Source organism: Neoarius graeffei, chromosome 4, assembly GCF_027579695.1.
Source record: "Neoarius graeffei isolate fNeoGra1 chromosome 4, fNeoGra1.pri, whole genome shotgun sequence".
Lineage (NCBI taxonomy): Eukaryota > Metazoa > Chordata > Actinopteri > Siluriformes > Ariidae > Neoarius > Neoarius graeffei.
In genome coordinates this window covers 97,641,200-97,668,330 of record NC_083572.1, presented here as the reverse complement: position 1 = coordinate 97,668,330, position 27,131 = coordinate 97,641,200, and positions in this window count along the sequence as shown.

The window sequence follows — 27,131 nt, the reverse complement described above, 5'->3', positions numbered from 1 at the left end:
CCACCAATTAGCCTAACCTGCATGTCTTCAGACTGTGGGGGATGCTGTAAAACCCACACAGATACAGGGAGAACATGCAAACTCCACACAGAAAGGCCCCGGTCAGCCACTGGGATCAAACCCAGAACCTTCTTGCTGTGAGGTGACAGTGCTAACCACTACACCACCATGCCACCAATTTTAATCATTCCATTATTAATAGTTACCCTTACATTCTAATCTCAGTTCCAAATCCTAATGGACATGCATACTGTATTCACATATTCATTCAAATTTTATTTTGCACATTAATGTTGAGAAGGTTGTGCAGATGGTAGCACTGCCACCTCACAGCTCCAGGGTCCCAAAAGTGGACTTTCATGCCCCAAAGTATATTGTCTATGATAAATTGCCCCACAGTGTGAAGGAGTGTGTCAAAGCATCTGTGCATGGTACTACATAATGGACTGATGTCCCATCCAGGTGGCACAGTGGTGTAGTGGTTAGCACTGTTTCCTCACAGCAAGAAGGTTCTGGGTTCAAGCCCAATAGCTGACTGGGACCTTTCTGTGTGGAGTTTGCATGTTCTCCTTGTGTCTGTGTGGGTTTCCTCCGAGTGCTCCAGTTTCCCCCACAGTCCAAATACATGCAAGTAGGTTAACATGGGGCAGCCATGGCCTGAGATTGGGCTGAAGTGCCCTTGAGCAAGGCACCTAACCCCCAACTGCTTCTGGGTGCTGTAGCATAGCTGCCCACTGCTCTGGGTATATGTGACCCCTCACCGAATCCAGGGACACATGTCGGCCGAAACGAATCCGAGATAATCGCAAAAGAAGCATTTTTTTTTTCGAAATTTGTGATTTTTGTTTTTTTTCCATCATGTGCAAGTTGAGATCTTGAAGAATGCAATCAGTATTTCAGATAATAGATTGTTTTGTTGGAAAAGCATACATTTTTTGTTGCAAATTGTCTCGTTTTTGTCAGGACTGTAGCCTGCTGGGGGGTGTGGGTAAATTACCATATGGGCCATTCACATGATGATTTAAGTCTTTTTTTTTTTTTTTGCGAATCAGCTGTATGATATGAGCTGAGCTCGTGGCTACTTAAGCTGCATACAGGCATGTAATTTCACTATGGAATGAGCAAGCTAAACAGAGCGCAGAGGAGCTGAAACACCGCGAAGCAAACAGACACACGGTATTTACATTGGAGATAACCATTTCTAGCAAAAAAAACACAACCTCGTTTTCCAGATTGAATGGAATACTTGAATGATCGGATGATACACAGATCGTTCTAGGACTACTTTCCATCGGAGGCATTGATGTGTGCAAGGCGACGTTTCTCTTTCTGATGGGGTAAGTTTATTAATCTAAGGCTGTGTGGTTATTTTTGCATGTAACGGAGAGTGTTGTGGTTTGGTTACATGAAACTAGTATTGTGTCAGTTGTGTTATCATCGTGCTATTTTTCTTTCTTACGGTGTGAGTATTTTGTTATTTTTGCATGTAATGGAGAGTGTTGTGGTTTGGTTAAGCCTAGGTCACAACCGGAAGTACGATTTTTTGGCCGTGCGATTTTTGGCGTTTCCTAAATCGCTGCGTTTTTTTTTTGTTCACAGAGAAAGACGCGCGTTGGCCGTAAGTTTGTCTTGCAACCTGAAAAAAACGTAAGTGCCCGTAGAGTTTGTTTGACATGACAACGAACCTCTGCGGCCAGTCTACGGCTCGAAAATCAGCACGTCACACGCATGCTCTCGTGTGCTTCATGCGCACCCTCCATGTGTTTCTTGCGTTTTTTGCATGTAGACCGGCCGTAGGAGCACGTACGGCCAGTTGTGACCGAGGCTTTACATGAAACTAGCATTGTGTTAGTTGTGTCATCATTGTGCTATCTTTCTTTCTTACGGTGTGAGTAATTTTTCAACCACAAAACGTTAAAGTATACTTTAGGACTTATTTTTGTACTTCATAATTGTTTTGGGCATACTTTGCATGGAAGGAAAATTGACGTGGTGATCTTTGTTTACATGAAAGTAGCATCGTGCTAGCTAGTAGGGGGTAGGGCTTTCCTTAATGTCATGCAAATGAGCACCATTATGTGCCCGCCCTACACCCAGAGTAGCTGAAATGGAAAACTTTGAGGGCGATTTTCTCCCTTTTCTGTTTTAAGAGGTATACACTTTCAAAAGGCCACGCATTCTTCAAATATTGTCAGATCTCCACATGGAAGGCATCATTGGAAAGCTTAGAAACTGTACTTTCTGAATCTGTCAATAACTCAAAATGCCCCCGGGCGGACATGTGTCCCTGGATTCCGTTATCTGATACATAATGTGTGAGCTCATTGCTTGTGTGTGTGTGTTCACTGCTTCAGATGGGTTAAATGCAGAGGAGAAATGTTACTGTGTGCTTGTGTGCTTGAGTGTATGTGTGACAAATAAAGGTCTCTTCTTCTTCCTATCTCACACCCAGTGCTCCCGTGAGAGGCTCTGGATTCACCATGACCCTGAGCGGGATAAACTGAGGTTACTGAGGCTGAATGAATACAGGATACAAACTTAATATAATGCATGCATGTTTAGTGCTTCTGCCCAGGACATAAGCAAAGCAGGAAAGGAAAATCTGTTTCAGTGTGTGTTCAATGATATTGATTTTTTCCCCAACTGGAGTAAATTATTCCAAGAAGACTGCACATCGCAGCAATACATGCATGTTCCTGAGATAACATAAACAAAATGAACAGATAGTCCTGCTGAACACTGAGCAAAATAATGCATTTATTAAGGGTTCTCATGAATTCTGATTTACAGTTTTGCTTTTGGGGAAATACAGACACACTGTGTGCAATAGTCAAACTTTTTGCCACCTGTTTTAAAGCAGGTCAGTCTCAACAGGCCACGGAGCATACTGACAGATTGGATTGAGGCTAAATGAATATGTAGTGATAATACTGCAAATACACACACACACACACACATGCACAAAGTTACACTTTTTTTTTGAGTGTACATTCCACCATAAAAGTTCATGAGAAAATTTCTTGTACCGAACCCAACCATATTCTCTGACCAACACACACACACACACACACACACACACACACACACACACATATAATATAGTTCTCTATGCTCAATGCCTAGAGCACCTTGGGCTCTGTCCTAAATGCCTCCAGCTCATTGTAGCCTGAAGCCTGAGTGCAAACTGCAATATATTGTCAAAACTTTAACACCACTTACATGCTGTTACATCAGAGTTACAAAAGGTTTAAATATACACACTTGGGCATGAAGTGGAAATCAGAATCAGTGGTGTTGTCTTCAGAACTGCTTTTTCAGTTTGATTTGTTTTCTTGTGATTAAAGATCTGCAAATTTATCAATATTGACATGACTTAATTTAAACCTTAATACTTGTTTTAGAATTGAACATTAAGCTGACATTATAATCTGAAGGTTCCTGATGAAATTACAGGTCTGATCTACATTACTTCAACAGAGTAGTTGTAATCGTTGCACCGGTTTACGGTTATTTAGCACAAAAGTCTTTTAGGACAAATCCAGTCTTTTGTAACAAAAAAAAAAAACAACTACAAGAAATTACACTCAATTTTGAAGGAAAAAAGAAAAAAGAAGATAAAAAAACCTATGTAAGCCCTGTGATGACCTGGCGACTTGTCCAGGGTGTGCCCCGCCTTTCGCCCTTAGTCAGCTGGGATAGGCTCCAGCTTGCCTGCGACCCTGTAGAACAGGATAAAGCGGCTAGAGATAATGAGATGAGATGAAAAACCTATGTGGTGGAATAAGTAAAACCCAAAAGATAAAAAAAAAGAAAAACTAATGAAAATATAATACCTCCATGAGTGGTGTAGTGGTTAGCGCTGTCGCCTCACAGCAAGAAGGTCCTGGGTTCGAGCCCCGGGGCCGGCGAGGGCCTTTCTGTGCAGAGTTTGCATGTTCTCCCCGTGTCCGCGTGGGTTTCCTCCGGGTGCTCCGGTTTCCCCCACAGTCCAAAGACATGCAGGTTAGGTTAACTGGTGACTCTAAATTGACCGTAGGTGTGAATGTGAGTGTGAATGGTTGTCTGTGTCTATGTGTCAGCCCTGTGATGACCTGGCGACTTGTCCAGGGTGTACCCCGCCTTTCGCCCATAGTCAGCTGGGATAGGCTCCAGTTTGCCTGCGACCCTGTAGAAGGATAAAGCGGCTAGAGATAATGAGATGAGATGAGATGAGTATAAATTTCTTCATTTCTTCAGCAGAAAGGCCAAAATTATGAAATGATTAACATTGCCTTAACTTGTCAGCTCAGTAATATTGCTAAAGTATGGAATCCAAGGCAAAATGTACTGAAAACCATATTTAAGGCAAGGCAAGGCAAGTTTATTTATATAGCACATTTCATACACAGTGGCAGTTCAATGTGCTTTACAGAAGTAAAAGCAAAACAGTAAACAATAGAAAATAAAATTACATAAAATAAATGGGGAAGAAAATTCATAAGAATTAAACAATAGTAGAAATAAAATAATAAAATGAGATAAAAGTTCAATTTAAAAAAAAGCAGAATAAAATAGAATAAAAGTTAAGTAAAATTTAAAACATGGAGAGACTGTAAAAGTAAAGCGTTTAAAACATGTAGAGATGGCAATATTAATAATTTAGCAGAAAGCATCTGAAAACAGCTTGGTCTTTAGTCTAGATTTGAAGCTGCCAACAGCAGGAGCATTTTTGATGTCCTCTGGCAGTTGGTTCCATAGCTGTACTGCATAGTAGCTAAAAGCTGCTTCACCACACTTTGTTTTAACAACAGGTTTTAACAGTAAATTTTTCTGCTGCGATCTGGTAGATCTGATTGGGTTAGGCTGCTGCAACATATCAGAGAGGTAATTGGGCCCTGTACCATTTAGAGATTTGTACACCAGCAGCAATGCTTTAAAGTCAATTCTGTAGCTTACTGGAAGCCAGTGAAGGGACCTTAGAATTGGAGTAATGTGCTCTGTTCTTTTTGTTCGTGTGAGAACCCTAGCTGCTGCATTTTGAACCAGCTGAAGTCGTTTGACTTTTTTTTTGGCAGGCCTGTGAAAAGGCCATTGCAGTAATCAACCCTACTAGAGATGAAGGCATGTATAAGTTTTTCCAGATCATTTTTTGACATAAGTCCTCTTAGTTTGGAAATGTTTTTTAGGTGATAAAATGCCGTTTTAGTGATTGCTTTCATGTGCCTGTCAAAGTTTAGCTCGCTGTCAATGAAAACACCAAGATTTTTAACCATTTATTTTGTTTTAATCCCCTTTGTGTCAAGAATAGTGGTAATCCTGAGTCTTTCATCTTTTTTCCAAATAGAATTACTTCTGTTTTATCTGTGTTCAGCTGAAGAAAAATTTGTGGCATCCAGTTGTTGATTTGATCGATACACTGGTAGAGACATTCAAGGGGGGCATAATCATTAGGTGATAGAGCAAGATAAATTTGGGTATCATCTGCATAGCAGTGATATAAAATTGAATTGTTCTTGATAATTTGCCCAAGTGGGAGCATATAAAGGTTGAATAGTAATGGTCCAAGAATCGACCCCTGGGGGACACCACAGGTCAAGGACATTGACGCTGAGGTACAATTTGCCATGGTAACAAAGAAGCTTCTATCTTTTAAGTATGATTTTAACCAATTGATAACTTTACCAGTCAACCCAACCCAATGTTCAAGTCGATATAACAGTATGTTGTGATCAACAGTATCAAAAGCTGCACTGAGGTCCAGTAATACCAGGACCGATGTTTTGCCTGCATCAGTATTAAGACGTATGTCATTTATAACTTTAATCAGCGCTGTTTCAGTGCTATGATTGGCACGAAATCCTGATTGAAAGTTATCAAAACAGCTGTTTGATATCAAGAAGGCAGTTAATTGATTGAAGACAATTTTTTCAAGGATTTTCCCAATGAATGGTAGATTTGATATTGGCCTGTAGTTATTTAATACTGAAGCATCAAGATTATTCTTTTTAAGTAGGGGCTTTACAGTGGCTTTTTTCAAGGACACAGGAACAATGCCAGTCTCTAGGGATGTATTTATGATTTGAAGCACATCTGTAATTATAAGATGTAGAACAGACTTAAAAAAGTTGGTGGGCAGAATGTCCAATTCAGATGTTGAGGAACTGATATTTTGTACAGTTTTTTCAAGAGTCTCGTAATCAATTAAACAAAATTCTGACATTGTGTTGAAGTTATCTGTCTGTGTCACTGGTGATTCCAGTTTTTCAATTATTTGCAACTGAGATATATTATGAGCAATATTATGTTGTATTTTATCAATTTTACCTTTAAAGAAGGATGCAAACTCATTGCATTTATTAACTGAGAGAAGTTCAGGTGCTAATTGTGGTGGGGGATTTGTTAGCTTCTCTACTGTTGAAAATAGCACACGGGCATTGTTCATATTCCTGTTGATGATGTTGGAGAAGAAAGACTGTCTTGCTTTACGAATTTCATAATTATATTTACAAAGCATCTCTTTATGGATTTGATAATGGATGTGAAGTTTAGTTTTGCGCCATTTTCTTTCAGTCTTTCTACATTCTCTCTTTAACAGTTTAACAGCTGGGTATTGCTTCCATGGTGCTTTCTGCTTATCATTGACTCTTTTGATTTTGAATGGAGCAATATCATCCATAATTTGGGTCATATTTAAATTAAAAATTTCCAGTAAATCATCTACAGAGTCTGACATTTTGGTTGAGATCCGAGAGAGAGCTTGCTCAAAGAGAACACGTGTTGTCGTTTATGACTCTCCTACCCATAGTCATTGAGCTGTTCTGAATGTGAGGAGACATAGAAACATCAGAGAAAACACAAAAATGATCAGATAAGGCCAGGTCAACAACAGTAGTAGAAACAGTAAGACCCTTTGTGATGACGAGGTCAAGGGTATGACCACGAGAGTGGGTCGGCCCCTGTACATGTTGTACAAGGTTGAAGTTGTCAATAAGTGCAAGTAGTTCATTGGCATAGGTGTTTTCAGGATTATCTACATGCAAGTTAAAATCCCCAGATATAATAAGACAGTCAAACTCTAAGCAAATGACTGACAACAGTTCACCAAACTCTTCCAGAAAAACTTTGGCTGAATGTCTCGGAGGCCTGGAAATAGTTAATAATAATAATATGTTAGGAGGGGGCGGCACGGTGGTGTAGTGGTTAGCGCTGTCACCTCACAGCAAGAAGGTCCGGGTTCGAGCCCTGTGGCCGGCGAGGGCCTTTCTGTGTGGAGTTTGCATGTTCTCCCCGTGTCCGCGTGGGTTTCCTCCGGGTGCTCCGGTTTCCCCCACAGTCCAAAGACATGCAAGTTAGGTTAACTGGTGACTCTAAATTGACCGTAGGTGTGAATGTGAGTGTGAATGGTTGTCTGTGTCTATGTGTCAGCCCTGTGATGACCTGGCGACTTGTCCAGGGTGTACCCCGCCTTTCGCCCGTAGTCAGCTGGGATAGGCTCCAGCTTGCCTGCGACCCTGTAGAACAGGATAAAGCGGCTAGAGATAATGAGATGAGATATGTTAGGAGAGCATGTAACAAGTGCACATAAGTGTTCAAAGGATGTAAAATCACCAAGTGAGGATTGTTTACATTGAAAAGAGAATTTGAATATATTTGCGATCCCTCCACCTTTCCCCTGTCAGGTAACATTCATAAAATTAAAATTTGGGGGAGTTGCTTCAATAAGGGTGGTAGCACTATTTGCTTGATCCAGCCAAGTTTCAGTTTGAAGCAAAAAATCAAGATTATGTTTGCAGATAAGATCATTAATTAAAAATGACTTGTTTGAAAGTGATCTAACGTTCAGAAGAGCTAGCTTTACAGAAAGTCTAGAAGTAATATCCGCTTGGGCACTCTGATGTTGTTTTGAAACAGGAAGGAGACTAGACTGGTTTACCCCCTGGGTTAAATATGCTCTATGTTTTCTATTTCTTATCAACACAGGAATAGAGAATGGCATAGGCATACTGGGTCCCAGCTTGTTTTCAAAACTACACCCAATGCAGGGACCCCCAGCACATCATACTAGACTTTATTTATGTTCCATTTTGTTTGAGATTGAGAGGATTGGAGATGTCATGTATCTTTTAGATGGTGAAAAAGATTGGTAGCCAGCTGAAAGTCCTGGGCAAACACAGTTCAGTCTGTTGGTTGATTTTTGATGAACTGGGTACACAGCTTGTCGCGACAGATTTGGGCTGGAAAAAGAGAGTGTAGCCATTGGCAGCAGTCTTTGCATACTATTTGAGAAATCCATGCAAGGGGGAGACGGAGATGGTACGATAAAATCAGAAGAGCGAGACTTTGGTGAGGCCTTTGTAAGTGTCTCCATGACTGTCTCTGTGGTGACTGTCTCACTGATTGTCTCTGTGATAGTTGCATGGGGTCAAGAAGTGGACGACGCAACCTTGACATGGTTATCTTTAGTCAGGTCCTTAATCTGGATGGAATCGCATGATAAAATCGCATGCTCACATTCTCCGTGTGATTGTTGTTGTCCTTGGCAGTCTGCCCCAGATGGTTCTTGGCAGTCTGCTCCAGATGGCTGTGTGTCCTTGGTGAAGACTTTCATAGATGATTGTTTTGGCATTGCAGAGGAATTGTTTATATTTGTAACTAGGTCAGTCTGCGACATCTTATCAACTGTTCTCTTCAATGTTGACTGAGAGAAAATTGCAAGTCTATAATGATCTGCTAAAACTTTGGTCCCAATCCAGCTGAGTTCAGTGCTGTTTGGCTTGAAGAATTCTCTGCAATTCCAGAAAAAGGTTAAAATTGTCTATAAAGTTCATACCAGATGAAAAACAAGTTTTTCCAAGCCAGGTGTTAAGACTGAAAAGTCGACTAAATGCAAAACGTCCCCTTGCAGGAAGTGGGCCACTGATAAAAGATTGTATTCCAGTCTTATAGAGATGAGAAAAGAGTTTTTTGAAGTCTTCTTGGACAAACAGCTGTTCTCTGAAAACATCATTTGCTCCCACATGCACAACAATACGTTTGATAGTTTTATGCTCGGACATGAGTTTCAAAATGCTGTCTTTGGTGTCAGAGATGGATGCATTTGGAAGGCAGCAAATAATCATTCCATGTCCTTTTAAATGTCTTACAGTGGAATCACCAAGAACAAGGGTTGTGGGATCAGGTGGTGTTATGAGCTGCTTTTTGCCTCTTCCCACAGCTCTTCGGTTGTGATGCAATTTCTTTTTATGATGTGTTTGTCCGCCTGAAAATTCCGCTTCCACATCCCTGAGGCATTCGAATTTGTTCTGAAGCCTTATGGGCTGTGGATTTTCCATAGGATTGTAAATCCTATTGTAATTTGTAGACCTAGCTCTATTTCTGATAGCATGGCTGTGGAGCATGGGTCGCATAGTATCAGAACAAGCTGGTGTTGAGGTAATAACTCTTCTGTTTTTATTTTTATCTGTACTCACATTTTGCCCTGTTAGATCGATGAATTCATCCACTCGATCTGCAATGTCATCGGTTTGTCGGGGTACATTCTCTGCATTCTCAGCCACTGTTTCTGTACTCCTTTCCTGAGATATTGCTCTTAATTCGTCAGTCTTTGGCAGAGCATCAATCTTTGATTCCAGGATAGAAATCCTCTGTTCTAGCTCTGTGCATTTTCTGCAGGATCTCCTGGATTTTTTGTTCCCTGGCATTTTGTTTTAAAAGCTAACTTATCTTATAAAGATGAAACATAAAATGAAAAAATAGTGGAAATTAAATTAAAATTAAAAGCTTATAAAGATGAAAAATAAAATGAAAAAGTAATGGAAATTAAATGAGAAAGTAAAGTAAAATAAAGGTCAAGCAGGAGCAAAGCAAAGAAGCGTCCTACTCGCTTGAGTAGGAGGAGCAAGCCTAAAAATCATTACCCCAATTATAGCAATGTCGCTTCAGAAAAATCTTCGTTTGAATTTTGAGAAATGACAGTTCAATTTTTTTCTGACATAATTCCGTTACTGACTTTTCTTTCCTCATAAAAGATTTCACATTCAGAGCAAAAACATAGCTATTTTTTCTATTTTTTATTTTTAGGTTCAAAAGATACCCCATACAATGTGAAATTTTTATTTAATACCATTATCTTGAGTCAGGGTGGCACGGTGGTGTAGTGGTTAGCGCTGTTGCCTCACAGCAAGAAGGTCCGGGTTTGAACCCCGTGGCCGGCGAGGACCTTTCTGTGCGGAGTTTGCATGTTCTCCCCGTGTCCGCGTGGGTTTCCTCCAGGTGCTCCGGTTTTCCCCACAGTCTAAAGACATGCAGGTTAGGTTAACTGGTGACTCTAAATTGACCGTAGGTGTGAATGTGAATTGTTGTCTGTGTCTATGTGTCAGCCCTGTGATGACCTGGCGACTTGTCCAGGGTATACCCCGCCTTTCACCCGTAGTCAGCTGGGATAGGCTCCAGCTTGCCTGCGACCCTGTAGAGCAGGATAAAGCGGCTAAAGATAATGAGATGAGATGAGATCTTGAGTCAGGCTTTTAGTGCTCGAGTCCAGGACTTGGACTCAAGTCCGACTTGTGCCCTAATGTTAAGGACTCATGACTCGACTTAGACTTGAGCACTGATGACTTGGACTTGGACTCAGACTTGGACATTAACTGTGTTCAGACTTGGAAAATGGAGACTAGGATTCTGATTTTTTTCTTTATTTTTTGTAACATGTCATAATAATTTGGCATAAGATATTTATATCAACATTAATTTTGTACTAATTTCATGTAAGAGTGTCACACCTGCGTGCCTTGGCGCGTGCATCAGACAGACTCTCAAGCACTCTCCAGACAGTGTGCGTGCCAAACGGACTCTCACATGTCCGCCGTAAATGACTCGCACCTGCACAGGATTAAGGCACAAACAGCGCACCAATATAAAAACTGTGAAAACACTCACTTTGCGAAGTATTGAGTAGTGTTGCTGACACATTACAGAGCCTTATTTCCTTGTTTGGTTTCCTGATCTCTGATTTTCTGTTTCACGTCTTTGATTCTGCCAAGTCTACGATAGCCTGTTTGTGCCTCTCTCAACCTACTGCCTGTTTCACTGTTTTACGATTTTGCCTGCCATTCTGGATTGTTTACCTGTCTTTACTTGTATTAATAAAACACACCTTCTGCACTTACATCCATCTCCCAACCATCTCTGACAGAATACTTTGCACTATCTGACAAAGAGAAGCACATTCACCTGTTCATACGTCATGTTCAGGAACAAACTAATGTTAATGTTGCTAAAACAGCCACCATCAAATGGTGTGGTTGGAGTGTTGGACTCGAAGTGATTTTTTTTTTTATGACTTGGACTTGAACACTGGGGACTTGAGGTTTAGTGACTCACCTACAACACTGTCTTGAGTACAGCAACTAAAAAAGTTACCATATTTTGATGTGAATGTAATTCCATTACCAAAGAACTACCCAATAGCAAACATTTTAATTCTTGACAAGAAATTCATCTCATCTCATTATCTCTAGCTGCTTTATCCTGTTCTACAGGGTCGCAGACAAGCTGGAGCCTATCCCAGCTGACTACAGGCGAAAGGCGGGGTACACCCTGGACAAGTCACCAGGTCATCACAGGGCTGACACATAGACACAGACAACCATTCACACCTACGGTCAATTTAGAGTCACCAGTTAACCCAGTGCTTCTCAAACTTTTTCTATCATTCCCCACCTCAGAAGAAGGGGATTTTTCTGCGCCCCACTTGGCCCATATCACACCAACAAAATGGTAAAAAAAAATACACAAGTTCATATTTTTCAATTTACTGAGGTAACATCAATTTGTAGCAATTTCTATTGTATAACAACATCAGATACATTCAATATGTTCAAAATAAAAATGTTAAAAATATCTCAAGTTCACAATTTTTCAAAATTTAAGTAACATAAATTTCTATCTAGTTCTCTCAACACCAGCAACATTAAGAACAATGTTAAAAAAAAAAAAAAAAATATATATATATATATATATATATATATATATATATATATATATATATATATATATAAAATGGGCAAATTAAATAAATTGTGCTTAAGTTTGTCACTTTTTAAACTTTACAAAGAGGCAGGGCAGAGGCAGGTGAACAAATGACTGCCTTCACAGCATTAGTGACTGCAGTGGGCCTGTTTTGTGCTACAGATTTTTTCAAAACGGGGTCGAATGCTTGAAACTGCCACTCTCAAGTTATGCTCAATGTCAAGCTGAGATCTGTACTTTGTTTTTAGTGAAGCAACTGCTGAAAAACCAATCTCACAGAGATAAAATGTGGCAAAGGGAAGAAGAATGCCCACACCTCTCTGCCCAATGAGTGGGTACTGGCTTTCAACTTCCAGCCAAAATTGACTGAGTGCCTGAGATGTAAATCTTAACCTCAGGGTGGAGTCAGAGGTCATTTCAATCATTTGTTCCTCTTCAGCAGAGCTAAAATCAGCTGGTGCTGCAGAAAGAAATGAAAAAACTTTATTTGCCATTGCACATTAACAAGACAGACAGACAGACAGACAGACAGACAGATAGATACCTGCAGCATGAAATTGGGTCCACTATCCAGTCATATTTTGTAGCACTGTTGGGAAAGTATTTTTTAAAGAATCCTCCCAATGCCGTGATGTGCTGCTGTATACACGGGATCACTGCGGTGGCACCAGAATCGATGCGCTCTGTGACTTCAGTGAGATTTTCGAAGACTTCGGTATGACCTTGATCGACGCGCTTCCCCCATACCTCCAGCTTTCACATGAAAGCAGTGATCTTGTCAGCCAGGTGAGGTAGGTGTTTGTCTTTTCCCTGAAGCTGAAAATTTAATTAATTCAGCTTTGCAAATACATCGCTGAGGTAAGCCAGCTTCATCAGAAACAGTTCATCACCAAATTTGGCCGCTGCCTCATACATGCACTCTTCTTCTAAAAACCCCCGGATCTCCGTTCGAAGCTCAAAGACGCATGACAAGACTTTGCCTCGGGAGAGCCACCTCGCTTCGCTGTGAAACAGCACAGCGGTATGGTCTGCTCTCATCTCCTCACAAATAGCGGAGAAGAGTCACACTTTCAGGGGTCTTGTTTTGATAAAATTGACCACATCCACAACTACTGTCAACACCTTGTTTAATTCGGGGCTGAGGTGTCTGGAGGCCAGCGCTTCCCTGTGCAGAATGCAGTGCGTCCACTGTACATCTGGCGCAGCCCTTTTGATCAATGCCTGGAGTCCCTTCCTTCTTCCTGCCATTGTCTGCGCTACATCAGAACAGAACCCCAAGCAATTTTCCCACCTCAGCCCTTGTTCTTTGAAGTAGTTGCCCATAATCTTGAACAGCTCCTCTGCCGTGGCTCTTGATGGTACAGGGTTGCAAAAGAGCAAATCCTCATTTAGTGACAGCTCGTTTACGAAACGGACATAAGCAATGAAGAGGCACGTTTTATTGCTGTCTGTTGCTTCGTCCACTTGTAAAGCAACGCGACTTTCTTGCAATTGTTCAATGAGTTGGGATTCGATGTCATTAGAAATGTCGGAAATTCGTCTCGCAATGGTGTCGTTTGATAGGGGGATTAATTTTAATTTGGAAGCACTTTTCTCATCAATCATAACTGATACCATATCAATAGCAGTAGGGAGAATGAGTTGCTCAGCTATTGTATGTGGCTTTTTGCACTGGGTAATATGGTATGCCACTTTGTATGAAGCCATCTGTGCCCTGCTATTAACTGATGCAGTTTTCATCATTCCCTTTTCCTTTTCCTGCTGCCAGTATTCCGCAAGTTTTCATTCGAAAAAAGCTACGGGTTTATCAATGTGAGTGGGGTGTGCAGTCTCCAAGTGTCTGCGCAATTTATTAGGCCGCATACTGTCAGCTGCCAGTTGCCACAGGCATAATACACATAAAGGTCGCTCCTCATCACCTACCTCAGCTACCGTGAATCATAAGCCAAGGTAGGACTCAACATATTTTCTTTTAGGTTGGCATTTGGTACTTGCCTTCCCCTTCACTATTGGCGCCGTAAAATCCCCGACTTTAGCGGCCCTTTTAACAAACTTATCCATTTTCATGCCTAGTCCTGATGTCTCAGGCTCAGCTAGCATGAATGCAGGTTTGAAGATTCTAGCATGCGTAGCACCCTAGAATCTTTCTGAGGTACTAACAATGGTTAGTCGCAAGCAATGCATAGTCAGTGCGAATGAAAAAGGAAAGGTGGCCGGTGCCGAGTGCAGATGTTTCCTATGTAATGTTCTTTAACACATTTAGCAAGGACAATAACTGAACACATTTTGAGCGAGTGTAACTTACAAGCAAAACAGAAAGGCATAAATAAAGAATGCAAAAGAAATAAATACATAAATAATAATAATAAATCTTCTGATTTCACGCGCCCCACCTGCAATGCCTCTGCGCCCCACGAGCGGGGCGTGCCCCACACTTTGAGAAATGCTGAGTTAACCTAACCTGCATGTCTTTGGACTGTGGGGGAAACCGGAGCACCTGGAGGAAACCCACGCAGACACAGGGAGAACATGCAAACTCCACACAGAAAGGCCCTCGTCGGCCATGGGGCTTGAACCCGGACCTTCTTGCTGTGAGGCGACAGCGCTAACCACTACACCACCATGCCGCCTATCTCATAATGTCAAAAAAAAATGGATATGGTGTGAGTCAGTCATGGTATATCCTGGATATACCGTAAACGGACATCACAATTTCAAGCTACAGGGCCGACTTCGGGTTACAACTGTGACTCGGCAAGCATTTCTGTGTGTGCAGATCTACGTATCATGATCATACCTAGCGAGGCAGGCAATAGCATGGTACATTTCACATGCACAGATGGAAGTTTGCACCGAAGTAAACAACAAACATGGCTGCCTCCAGTGAGTTTACGGCAAGATTCAATCTTAACACTTTTAGTTTGGAAGTTTTTTGATGATGGATATAAATCTAATATACCATGCACTGGCTCAGTGCTCCAGTAATTATGGATTCTCTGAGGTGACTGGCGTAGTACTATTTTCTTCGGGGCTGTGCCAGTTACCTCAGAGAATCTATAATTTCAACCGGAGCCTCTCAGTGCATGGTATTTGATTATGCTGAAGTGTGGATTTTTCTGCAAGTCTGTTGCTAAACTTTAGCCAACCACATGAGATAAACTTGTGAGAACAGATTGTTCATGTAACTTTGTTCCAAAATCTTAGTATCAAGAAGACATCTGTGTATTAAACACTTCTGCCTTAGGTTATCGCACGAGAAATGTAGTACAAAAAGAAGTGTTTGACAAAGACTGCGCATGCTGTTGAAGTGTCTGTTCTTCCCTCGAGCACTTCAGAATAAAGTTGGTTAGCTCCTTTGGCCTTACCACTTCATTTATTCATGATAAATTAATAATCCACCATGATATCCTCTGCATAAATTCACTCCTGAAGAAAAAAAAGCCATTAGATAAAGTAATCGCAAATTGGGAATATTATTCAATATTGTTTCATTTGTACTGCAGTTCTTTATATTATATTTGTTGTTTTATAAAAACTACTTGAGACTGCATATTACAATTATTTTATGATAGCAAAAGAGGATCTGCTTTGCATCATGCCAAAGAACACCCAAAGCAAATCACAGGATCTTAAATATTTAAATAATACTGGCTGGCATTCAGTGGTCTATCAGATATTTTCCATTCAGATAGCATAATACTGAACAAGTCAAAGACAAGTTCAATATCATGCTAGCTGAATGGAATATATCTGATAGACCGTGAAAAAAAAAGTCAGCCAATATGAATTTTATGATACATACATACTCTCTTCATATCAGCATTCTCGAAGGCCAACGCTAGCTTACCCATGACTCAGTGCTGTTAGCGCGGCAGTCCAGTTGCCTTCCAGCTGGTATAGCATTGAGCAGGAGCATTAGCCAAAGCCAATGCTAGCTTACCTGCGACTCAGTGCTGTTAGTGCAGTGGTCTCATTACCTTCCAGCTGGTGTAGCATTCATCAGTAGTGTTAGCGATGGCCAATACTAGCTTACCCATGACTCAGTGCTGTCTGCACAGCAATCCAGTTGCCTTCCAGTGGGTACAGCATTGAGCAGGAGTGTTAGCAACAGCCAATGCTAGCTTACCCGTGAGTCTGTGCTGTTATTGCAGCAGTTCATTTACCTTACAGCCAGTGTAGCATCAAGCAGTAGCATTAGCCAAGGCCAATGCTAGCTTACCTGCAACTTGGTACTGTTAGCGCAGCAGTCCACTTACCTTCCAGCCAGTGTAGTGTTGGCGAAGGCCAATGCTAGCACAGTCAAGCCAATTATTATTATTATTATTATTATTATTATTATTATTATTATTATCTCATCTCATTTTCTTCCACTTATCCGGGGCCAGGTCATGGAGGCAGCAGTCTGAGCATGGAAGCCCAAACTTCCCTCTCCCCAGACACCTCGGCCAGCTCCTCGGGAAGAACACCGAGATGTTCCCAGGCCAGCCGAGAGACATAGTCCCTCCAGCATGTCCTGGGTCTTCCCCGGGGCCTCCTCCCAGGGGCACATGCCTGGAACACCTCCCCAGGGAGGCGTCCAGGAGGCATCTGAAAGAGATGCCCGAGCCACCTCAGCTGATTCCTCTCGATGTGGAGGAGCAGCGGCTCTACTCCGAGCTCCTCCTGAGTGACTGTGCTTCTCACCCTATCTCTAAGGGAGCGCCCAGCCACCCTACGAAGGAAACTCATTCCGGCTGCTTGTATCCGTGATCTTGTTCTTTTGGTCATTACCCAAAGATCATGACCATAGGTGAGAGTCGGAACATAGATTGACTGGTAAAATCAAGAGCTTCCCCTTTTGGCTCAGCTCCTTCTTCACCATGACGGACTGGTAAAGCGACCGCATCACTGCGGAGGCTGCACCGATCTGCCTGTTGATCTCACGCTCCGTTGATCTCACGCTCCATCTTTCCCTCACTCGTGAACAAGATCCCGAGATACTTAAACTCCTCCACTTGAGGCAGGACTTCTCCACCAACCTGAAGAGGGCAAGCCACCCTTTTCTGGTCGAGAACCATGGCCTCGGACTTGGAGGTGCTGATTCTCATCCCAGCTGCTTCACACTTGACTGCAAACCACCCCAGTGCATGCTGAAGGTCCTGGTTTGAAGAAGCCAACAGGACAACATCATCCGCAAAAAGCAGAGATGAAATCCTGTGGTTCCCAAACAGGATTCCCTCCAGTCCCTGGCTGCGCCTAGAAATTCTGTCCATAAAATTTATGAACAGAACTGGTGAAAAAGGGCAGCCCTGCCAGAGTCCAACATGCACTGGGAACAGGTCTGACTTACTGCCGGCAATGCGAACCAGACTCCTGCTCCATTCGTACAGGGACTGGACAGCCCATAGCAAAGAGCCCTGAACCCCATACTCCCGAAGCACCCCCCACAGAATACCACGAGGGACACGGTCGAATGCCTTCTCCAGATCCACAAAGCACATGTGGACTGGTTGGGCAAACTCCCATGAACCCTCGAGCACCTTATGAAGGGTATAGAGCTGGTCCAGTGTTCCACGACCAGAAAGAAAACCGCACTGTTCCTCCTGGATCCGAGGTTCGACTATTGGCCGAATTCTCCTCTCCAGTACCCTGGAGTAAACCTTCCCGGGGAGGCTGAGAAGTGCGATTCCCCTATAATTGGAGCACACTCTCTGGTCCCCTTTCTTAAAAAGAGGGACCACCACCCCTGTCTGCCACTCCAGAGGCACTGTCCCCAACTGCCACGCGATGTTACAGAGGTGTGTCAGCCAAGACAGCCACACAACATCCAGAGACTTGAGATACTCAGGGCGGATCTCATCCACCCCTGGTGCCTTGCCACCGAGGAGCTTGCAAACCACCTCAGTGACTTTGGCTTGTGTAATGGACGAGTCCACCTCTGAGTCATCAGCCTCCGCTTCCTCAGTGGAAGACGTGATGGTGGGATTGAGGAGATCCTCAAAGTATTCCTTCCACCGCCCGACAATATCCTCAGTCGAGGTCAGCAGCTCCCCACCTGCACTGTAAACAGTGTTGGCAGAGTACTGCTTCCCCCTCCTGAGGCGTCAGACGGTTTGCCAGAATTTCCTTGAGGCCGACCGATAGTCCTCCTCCATGGCCTCACCTTATTGTGGTGGAGGGGTTTGTGTGCTTGAATGATCCTAGGAGCTATGTTGTCGGGGGCATTACGCCCCTGTTAGGGTTTCCCAAGGCAGACAGGTCCTAGGTGACAGGCCAGACCAAGAGCAATTCACCAAAACCCCTTATGGAAATAAAAAAATCAAGGACCTTGACATCGCCTGGTATGGCACAGCCGGGGCCCCCACCCTGGAGCCAGGCCCAGGGTTGAGGCTTGTATGCGAGTGCCTGGTGGCCGGGCCTTTGCCCACAGGGCCCGGCTGGGCTCAGCCTGAAGCGGTGACATGGGCCCAACCTCCTGTGGGTTCACCACCCACAGAGGTAGCTGTAGGGGGCCGGTGCAGTGTGGATTGGGCAGCAGTCGAAGGCAGGGGCCTCGATGATCTGATCCCCGAACACAGCGGCTAGCTGTTGGGACATGGATTATTATTATTATTATTATTATTAATATTTTCCCTATGTAATTTACTTAGTTACTTTTAAAATCAACATTGACAACTACACACAGCTGAGCTACCTGACAGCCAAAATTCTCTCAAAATCTTCCGTATTTAACAAAGCAAACCTGGTGATCATGTTTGTTTACAAATTGTCACTGTTGCTCACTACCATGGAAGGTTTACTTCTCCGACGTGTGATGTCGTGTTGTCTTGACAACGTGCAATATCATAAACCATATTAAACACTCATTATCCATTGGGTAGAGTGGCGTAATACATGTAGGATAAGTGATATGCTAACAATATAAAATCAAATCAAGTTTATTTGTATAGCGCTTTTAACAATAAACAGTGTCGCAAAGCAGCTTTACAGAATTTGAACGACTTAAAACATGAGCTAATTTTATCCCTAATCTATCCCCAATGAGCAAGCCTGTGGCGACGGTGGCAAGGAAAAACTCCCTCAGACGACATGAGGAAGAAACCTTGAGAGGAACCAGACTCAAAAGGGAACCCATCCTCATTTGGGCAACAACAGACAGCCTGACTATAATATTAACAGTTTTAACAGGTATAACCCTCAACTGTCCTCATGGGGCCGTCCTTCACAGGAGTGGGGCGATAAAACTCCGACCAGACACAGGGCACCAGGATGGATCAAGCAGGTCCGAGGGGCAGAAGAGGCCAGCATCTCAATCCCAGGATCAACATGTAACTCAGAGGGACAGATGGGGGGGGGGAGAGAGAGAGAGAAAGAAAACACGTTGTTAGGTATGCCCTAAAAATGACAAGTATTAAATCTGTGTGGTAGGCTCGCAGAGACGAGAGTCTTTACATCAGGCATAACACACAATGGCATGTTAATATGGTAAAAAATATATCATGACCTGCTCTGGCTGGATGCTTGATGGGAGCACACTCCTCAGCAATGATGAGATGCAGATGGGACCCTTAGGCCTGGCCAAGACAATTCAGTTACATTTCACCGGGTCTGGGACATGCGACAGAATGTCTGACGGCCGATTCCCTGCAGGCTACGATAGCCAGTCGAGGTCCCCACCGTCTCCACCAAAAGATTTCCTGTTGACTCCATGTAACTCAGAGGGACAGATTTGGGGTGGGGGGGGAGAGAAAGAAAACACAGGTGGTTAGGTATGCCCAATGTCACCTGAATAAGTAGGAACAGTATACATATTGCACCGAGTACAAGCAGGGACTCCGGCAACTAACTATGACAGCATAACTAAAAGGAGAGAGCCAGAAGGTAACACAGGCATGAGGGAGCCCCGGGACATAAAGCAGCCAGCCACTACACCGTCAACAAACTCGAGTGAGCAAGCGAGTGGGGACTGACAGCATCCATACATCCCAGTTTACCAAAACACTCTATGTCTGAGGACCCTCCAGATCTACTCCTTTACCTCATAAACACCATTAACAAAAAGCTTGACTAAACAGATATGTTTTCAGCCTAGACTTAAATGCTGAGACTGTGTCTGATTCCCAAACATTACTTGGAAGGCTGTTCCATAACAGTGGGGCTTTGTAAGAAAAGGCTCTGCCCCCTGATGTAGCCTTCACTATACGAGGTACCAGCAGATAGCCTGCACCTTTTGATCTAAGTAGGCGTGGCGGGTCATAGAGGAGCAGAAGTTCACTCAGGTACTGTGGTGGGAGACCATTTAGTGCTTTAAAGGTCAATAGTAGTATTTTATAATCAATACGAAATTTGATTGGGAGCCAATGCAGTGTGGATAAGACAGGCGTGATGTGGTCATATTTTCTAGTTCTAGTAAGGACTCTTGCTGCGGCATTTTGAACTAACTGGAGCTTGTTTATGCACTTATTGCATGCTGTCAATATTGCATGCTGTCAATAAAACCACTTTTTATTCCATGGAAAAAGTGTCCTGTATGTATAATAATTCATTATATTATATGGACATGAATGTTTTACTCGGAAATACACCACTTGTATTTTTGAAGGTGTGCCATGTTGAAATCCGGGACATCAAGGACAGAAACTGTGACATCCATAAATATTACTGGCTGACTTTTTTTGTGGTATATCAGATATATTCCATTCAGCTAGCATGATACTGAATGAGTCAAAGATGAGTAGCTGGATGAAATATATCTGATATACCATGAAAAAAGCCATTCTTCTTCTTATTATTATAAAACATATTCAATGGAACAATTATAGATTTTACAAAAAGTTAAGAACAGGGGGGTAGCTTACCAATATTGAATGCTGATTCTGATTGAATGTAATTCAATGTTTATTAGCTTTATTTGTACAAAGTCAAAGTTCTAACAATAAAAATAGTAGTAGGCATCCGTCAGTCTCAGGAGACGATGGAATTGCTTTAATATCAACAGGGATCTGCTTTAATATCAACAGATCTTCGATTAAGGTACGTGAATCTTTTCAACATGGCACACCTTCAGCCTGTTCAGTGTGCTGAGTGCAGGATGTTTAGTCATTCTTCCTCCGTCGTTAGTGATAGCTGTATTAGCTTTATTTGTGATAAGTGCAGATTAGTTAGCTCTCTGACGGAGAAGATTACAGTGCTAGAAGCACATGTCCAGGTTTTAGAGAAGGTCAGTGAGCGTGAGAACAGTGTAGTTTCTGTAGGGGAAAGTCTGGATGCCCTAAGTGGAGTTAGTAATCCCCAACTCCGGCATTAGAGCCCTTACAGCGGGGCGAATGGGTGATGACTTGGCGGCATAAGCGTAGAGCCAAAGCTACTGCTGAGGCTCGCCCACGGGAGCACCACGCCTCTCCACGTCATGACTCGAACAGGTTTGCTCTCCTTAGTGACACACCCGCTGAGAAACCTGAAAGAACTCTGGTTATAGGGGACTCTATCATACGGCACATGAAATTAGGTCAGCCTTTAGGGGCACCAGCATCTTTAGTCAGGTGTATACTGGGAACCAGGGCACTGGACATAGCAGGTAATCTTAGGGTCCTAGGCAAGCACAGGTTCTCAAAGATAGTTATCCATGCAGGAGCTAATGATATACACCTTCGTCAGTCTAAGATTACTAAGAGTAACTTTGTAGAGGTGTTTAAATTAGCAAAGGCGATGTCCAATGCTGTAGTATGTTCTGGCCCCATCCCAATGCGACGTGGCGATATAGCTGACAGCAGGTTATGGTCGCTGAACTGCTGGCTGTCCAGGTGGTGCTTAAAAAACAGTGTGGGCTTTATAGATAATTGGGCTAATTTTGAGGGCACTGCTGGCCTGTTAGGGCGGGACGGTATCCATCCCACTTGGGAAGGTGCTGCCCTCATTTCCTGCAGCATAGGTCATAGTCTCAGAACAGGCCTAGTTAATTCCTGACAATCCAGAGCCAAGGCCAGGGAGCAGATGAACAGGCTAAACTGACTGCTAGCTGCACAGTCATCACTCAGGGTCCACTACATTGAGACTGTGTCTGTTCCCTGGGCTAAACAAAAAGGTAGAAATTTTCAGAGAGTTTTCTCCAGTAACCAAATCAATATAAAATTAGATCATACTGACTGTACAGCTGCTGCCAGCACCTTTGATCTAAAGGTGGGGCTATTAAATATTAGATATCTTACATCTAAAGCGCTAATGGTTAATGAACTCATTACTGATCAGAATTTTAATGTACTTTAACTGAAACATGGATTAAGCCAAATGAATATATAGCATTAAATGAAGCAAGTCCTCCTGGATACAGTTACCAACCATACCTGTCAACCCTCCCATTTTTCCCGGGAACTCCCTTATTTTGACTTATTTCCCGCTGTCTTCCCATTTTTTTTATTTTCCCAAAAATATCCCGTATTTTCACATTATATAAAAGTCCCGTATTTTCACAATATAAAAAAGTCGGTAGGTCCAGAATTCATGACGCGCCTCTGACAGGAGTTTACAGCAGGAAGTCGGGCCATGAATTCACGTCCCCACCCTCTCAGGCATCAGTAATTACATAACTACGTCCGGAGGCGAGGCTGAGCAAGTGATTAGGTCCAGTGTTGCCAGATTGGGCGGTTTCCCGCCCAAGTTGGGCAGTTTCAAGTGCATTTTGGCGGGTTTTGAACATATTTTGGGCTGGAAAACGTCAGCAGTATCTGGCAACACTGATTAGGTCTGAGGTGAAGATGGCGATGCTAATAGCTAAGAAAAACATTAGCCTCTCTTTCTTTGATGATTTCAACAAGTGCGTGGCTGGAATGTTCCCAGACTCTTCCATCGCAAATAAATTTTCCATGGGGAAAACGAAAGCCTCCCAAAAAATCAAAGGTAAGCTACACATGTTTACATTAAGTATGTCCTGGCTAAGACCTCATAAATAGCCTAGTGTAAACTAATTGGTGTATTAACTATTTTATACACTCATTGTCTATTTTATTTTCTATCTGAAACTTACGCATTTTAAATCACTCTTGGTTTAATATCTTATATTACTCTTTATCTCTTTATTACTCTATCTATCTATCTATCTATCTATCTATCTATCTATCTATCTATCTATCTATCTATCTATCTATCTAGTGTTCCGAGGCCATGACTATGGTAAAACCATAATAAATTGCAATGGAATTGAATTTATTGACTGGTTATATAATGACCTTTCTTATTTTAACATAAGATACATATTTTAGCCCTTAATTTGGGAAATAACTGGTACCACTGAAAGCAAATGAAAATAAATATATAGTTTATTCACAAATGCACTCTATAAACCATAAGCATATTGAGTTTGGGTCTTGGCTATCACCAACATGCACCAGAGGACAGGAAATCACAAATACTAGATAGAAAATTGACCCCCATTCAACTACACACCCACTTTTGGTGAAGGGTATGACTTTCCAAAATTTTCCCTTATTTTGAGTTAAAAATTTGGGAAATATCCCTTTTTTTCAAACCTCAAAGTTGACAGGTATGTTACCAACCTTGTCAAACTGGCAGAGGAGGAGGCGTTGCGGTTATTTATAATGATTATCTAGGTGTAACACAAAAACCTGTTTATAAATTTAATACATTTGAAGTTCTTCATATAATGTATGTAGCCTCGAAAAATAAATCTACCCAGTTAATTCCATTGTTTATTATTTACAGGCCCCCGGGGCCATATTCTGAGTTTCTTTCTGAATTTGCAGATTTTATCTCAGATCTGGTTATTTCCTTTGACAAAGCTTTAGTTGTTGGAGATTTTAATATTCACTTCGATAACCCAGAAGACCCATTAAAAACAGCGTTTGTGTCCATTTTAGATTCAGTAGGGATGAATCAGAATGTCATAGGACCGACCCATAATGGTGGTCACACCCTTGATTTAATACTATCATTCAGGTTAAATGTAGACAATATAGTCATACTTCCACAGTCTGAAGTTATCTCAGATCATTATCTCATCTCATTCAAACTATGTCTGAGTAATAATATATGCACCTCACCACGCTACTGTATTAAACGTACATTCACATCAACTACTGCACAGAGCTTTATAAATGATCTCCCAGAGTTATCAACTTTGTTTGGGTCACTGTCAGCCCCTGAAGAACTTGATCAGGCAACTGAATGCTTAGAGTCAACATTCTGCCATACCTTAGATAATGTAGCTCCTCTTTAAAGGAAAATGCTCAGAGACAAAAAATTAGCACCCTGGTATAATGATGACACTCGCATGTTAAAACAGACCACTCGAAAACTGGAACATAAATGGCATCAAACAAAATTGGTAGTGTTCAAATTAGAGTGGAAGGAGAGCTTCCTGAAGTAGAGAAAAGCTCTTAGTGCTGCGAGATCAGCAGTAAGAGCTAGTGCTCTCCTCCCTAATAGAAGATAACAAAAATAATCCTAGATTCCTATTTAATACTGTAGCAAAATTAACCAGGAATAAGTCCACTATAGACACATACACACCTGCAGTATGTAATAGTAACGATTTCATGAATTTTTTTAATGACAAAATTGAGAATATCCGACAAAAAATTCAAACTACTAAGTTAAAGTCAGACAGACAATGTAAGTGATCTTGTAGTTAACCATATAACTGTATCAGATAATCAATTAGAATGTTTTACTCCCCTTAAAGAAACTGAATTACTTTCATTTATCTCTGCATCAAAAGCCTCAACTTGCGTACTAGATCCCTTACCTCCACATCTATTCAAACAGATAATACCTGAAGTAATTGAACTGCTTCTAAAAATAATAAATTCTTCTCTCACGATTGGCTATGTACCCAAATCCTTTAAACTAGCAGTTATCAAACCCCTGATTAAAAAACTTGACTTTGATCCCTGTCAGCTGTCCAATTATAGGCCAATATCAAACCTCCCCTTTATCTCCAAGAGCCTTGAAAAAGCTGTGGCACAGCAGTTATGCTCATATTTACATAGGAATAACATCCATGAAATGTATCAGTCAGGATTTAGACCTAATCATAGTACAGAGACAGCTTTGGTTAAAATAGTAAACGACCTACTGTTGGCGTCTGATCAGGGCTGTGTCTCACTACTTGTGTTGCTTGACCTTAGTGCAGCATTTGATACCATTGATCATTCCATTCTTCTGGATAGACTAGAAAATGTTGTGGGAGTTAAGGGAACGGCCCTCTCCTGGCTCAGCTCTTATTTAACTGATCGTTATCAGTATGTTGATATAAATGGTGATATTTCTAGACATACTGAGGTAAAGTTTGGTGTGCAACAAGGTTCTGTCTTGGGTCCACTGCTTTTTTCTTTATACATGTTACCTCTGGGTGATATTATTCGTAAACATTGTATTAGTTTCCACTGTTATGCTGATGACACACAGTTGTATGTTTCTGCAAAACCTGATGAGAGACACCAGCTTAATAGAATTGAGGAATGTGTTAAGGACATTAGACACTGGATGCTTATTAATTTCCTTCTGCTTAACTCTGACAAGACTGAAGTACTTGTACTAGGACCACATACAGCTAGAAGTAAGTTTTCTGATTACACAGTAACTCTGGATGGCCTTTCCGTTTCTTCACGTGCAACAGTAAAAGACCTCAGGGTGATTATTGACCCCAGTCTTTCATTCAAAACTCACATGGATAACATTACCCAGATAGCTTTCTTTCATCTCAGAAATATTGCAAAGATAAGAAATTTAATGTCACTACATGACGCAGAAAAACTAGTTCATGCTTTTGTTACCTCCAGGTTGGATTATTGTAATGCCTTACTGTCTGGATGTTCCAATAAGTGCATAAACAAGCTCTAGTTAGTTCAAAATGCAGCAGCAAGAGTCCTTACTCGAACTAGAAAATATGACCACATCACCCCTGTCTTATCCACACTGCATTGGCTCCCAATCAAATTTTGTATTGATTATAAAATACTACGATTGACTTTTAAAGCACTAAATGGTCTCGCACCACAGTACCTGAGTGAACTTCTGCTCCTCTATGACCCACCACACCTACTTAGATCAAAAGGTGCAGGCTATCTGCTGGTGCCTCGTATAGTGAAGGCTACATCAGGGGTCAGAGCCTTTTCTTCCAAAGCCCCACAGTTATGGAACAGCCTTCCAAGTAATGTTCAGGAATCAGACACAGTCTCAGTGTTTAAGTCTAGGCTGAAAACATATCTGTTTAGTCAAGCCTTTTGTTAATGGTGTTTATGAGGTAAAGGAGTAGATCTGGAGGGTCCTCAGACATAGAGTGTTTTGGTAAACTGGGATGTATGGATGCTGTCAGTCCCCACTCGCTTGCTCACTCGAGTTTGTTGATGGTGTAGTGGCTGGCTGCTTTATGTCTTGGGGCTCCCTCATGCCTGTGCTACCTTCTGGCTCTCCCCTTTTAGTTATGCTGTCATAGTTAGTTGCCGGAGTCCCTGCTTGTACTCAGTGCAATATGTATACTGTTCCTACTTATTCAGGTGACATTGGGCATACCTAACAACCCGTGTTTTCTCTCCCTCTCTCTCTCTCTGCCCCCTCCCCCCAAATCTGTCTCTCTGAGTTACATGGAGTCAACAGGAAATCTTTTGGTGGAGAGGGTGGAGACCTCGACTGGCTCTCATAGCCTGCAGGGAATCGGCCGTCAGACATTCTGTCACTTGTCCCAGACCCGGTGAAATGGAACTGAATTGTCTTGGCCAGCCCTAAGGGTCCCATCTGCATCCCATCATTGCTGAGGAGTGTGCTCCCATCACCCAATCAAACATCCCGCCAGAGCAGGTCATGATATTTTTTAACCATATTAGCATGCCATTGTTGTGTATTATGCCTGATGTCAAGACTCTCGTCTCTGCGAGCCTACCACACAGACGTAATACTTGTGTCATTTTTAGGGCCTACCTAACAACCTGTGTTTTCTCCCCCCCCCCCCCAAATTTGTCCCTCTGAGTTACATGTCGGTCCTGGGATCGAGATGCTGACTTCTTCTGTTCCTCGGACCTGCTTGATCCATCCTGGTGCCCTGTGTCTGGTTGGAGTCTCATTGCATCGCTCCTGTGGAGGATGGCCCCATGAGGACAGTTGAAAGTTACACCTGGAGGACGCTCTGG